The following is a 2,124-nucleotide window of genomic DNA, read 5'->3' on the forward strand; positions in this document are numbered from 1 at the left end:
TTGTATTTTTAGTAGAGAAGGCGTTACACCATGTTGGCCAGGCTAGTCTTGAACTCCTGACCTCAAGTGATCCACCTGCCTTGGCCTCCCAATGTGCTGAGGATTACAGGCCTGAGCCAGCATGCCCAGCTGCAAAGGTGTATTTTTGAATAAAAAGAACAACATACAAACAAAAAATAGGGAACAGCTGGGCATGGTGGCTCATTCCTATAATCCTAGCACTTTGGGAGGATGGGGTGGGAAAATCACTGGAGCCCAGGATGTCAAGGCTGCAGTGAGCCATTTTGCACCACTGCCCTCCAGCCTGAGTAATGCAGCAAGACCCTGCCTCAAGAAAAATTAAAATTAAAATTAAAAAACCCAAACCTAAGCATGACGATTGGGTTTTCATGCTATTGTATGATATGTGCCTTCCTCAAAACTTGTAACGGTATCATCACATCACCCATCTGATGTGAAAAAGAAAAAATAAAACCCAGAAACTCAAACTAAAGATATTTGCAAATCTATGGCATTATGCATTGTCCTGTGTCTCCCCGAAGGACGCTGAAGCCCTACGCCGCAGGGTCTATGGATGCGACCTTATTTGGAAATAGGCTCTTCACATGTGATCAAGCTAAGCTGAGGTAACGAGGGTGAATCCTAATCCCGTGTGCCTGGTGTCCTTATAAAAAGGGCATGTGTGGACAAAGACACCTGCAAAGGGAAGACAATGTCAAGGCAGAGACAGAAGACCACGTACAAGCCAAGGACGTCTGGAGGCTCTGAGAATCCAGGAGCGAGAACTGGGACAGAGCCTCCCTCATGGCCTTCACAGGAAAAACAATCAATCAAAAACCCCTTGATTTCACACTCCTGGCCTCCAGAACTGTGAGAATAAATCTCTGTGGTTGAAGCCGCACAGTTTAGGGTGATTTATTAAAGCAGCGCTGGGAAATGAATGCAGATTTCTTGGGGCGTGCATCAACACTTCTGAAGGAAATTTGGGACGTGGCATGCTTGAAATTACAATTCATACCTTTCTCTACTCTGAATTCTTTGAGAGACAGGGTCTCACTCTGTCACCCAGGCTGGAGTGCAGTGGCACAAGCATGGCTCACTGCAGCCTCCACCTCCTGGGCTCCAGCAATGCTCTTGCCTCAGCGTCCTGAGTAGCTGAGACTACAGGCACATGCCACTGTGCCTAATTTTTAAAAAATGTTTTGTAGAGATGGGGTCTTGCTATGTTGCCCAGGTTTACCTGGAACTCCTAGCCTCAAGTGATCTTTCTACCTTGGCCTCCCCAAGTTCTGGAATTATAGGTATAAGCCATTGTAACTGGCTTGGCTTTTTTTTTTTTTTTAAAGGTGGAATCTTGCTCTATTGCCCAGGCTGGAGTGCAGGGTCACAATCTCAGCTCACTGCAACCTCCACCTCCTGGGTTCAAGCAATTCTTTTGCCTCAGCATCCCGAGTAGCTCGGCTTATAGGCTCCTACCACCACACCCAGCTAATTTTTGTATTTTTATTACAGGCGGGGTTTCACCAGTGGGCCAGGCTGGTCTCAAACTGCTGACTTCAGGTGATCCGCCCTTTTAAGCCTCCCAAAATGCTATAATCGTGACTCACTGCAACCTCTGCTCTAGGGTTCAATCAATTCTCCTGCCTCAGCCTCCCAAGTAGCTGGGATTACAGGTTCCTGCCACCATGTCCGGCCAGTTTTTGTACTTTTAGTAGAGACGGTGTTTCACCATGTTGGCCAGGCTGGTCTTGAACTCCTGACCTCAGGTGATCTGGCTGCCTCAGCCCCTCAAAGTGCTAGGATAACAGGCATGAGCCACTGTGCCCGGCCTACTTCTATTGTTATTACATTGTAATATATAATGAAATACTTACACAACTCTCCATAACGTAGAATCAGTGGGAGCCCTGAGCTTGTTTTCCTGAAACTAGACGGTCCCTTCTGGGGGTGACGGGAGACAGTGATGGACCAACAGGCATTAGATACTCATAAGGAGCACGCAGTCCAGCTCCCTCGCATGTGCTGTTTACAGTAGGGTGTGCGCTCCTATGAGACTCTAACAACGCCACCGATCTGACAGGAGGTGGAGCTCAGGCGGTGATGCCAGCAATAAGGAGTGGCTGT

General features: G+C 47.8%; 1 pseudogene; it reads left to right on the forward strand.

The window, feature by feature from the left end:
• Nucleotides 1-358: 358 nt before the first annotated feature.
• Nucleotides 359-455, forward strand: LOC135268908 (small nucleolar RNA U13; annotated as a pseudogene).
• Nucleotides 456-2,124: the final 1,669 nt, after the last annotated feature.

The sequence above is a fragment of the Aotus nancymaae genome, unplaced genomic scaffold (assembly GCF_030222135.1).
Source record: "Aotus nancymaae isolate 86718 unplaced genomic scaffold, 86718_ANA_hifiasm-v0.15.2.pri h1tg000046l, whole genome shotgun sequence".
Classification (NCBI taxonomy): domain Eukaryota; kingdom Metazoa; phylum Chordata; class Mammalia; order Primates; family Aotidae; genus Aotus; species Aotus nancymaae.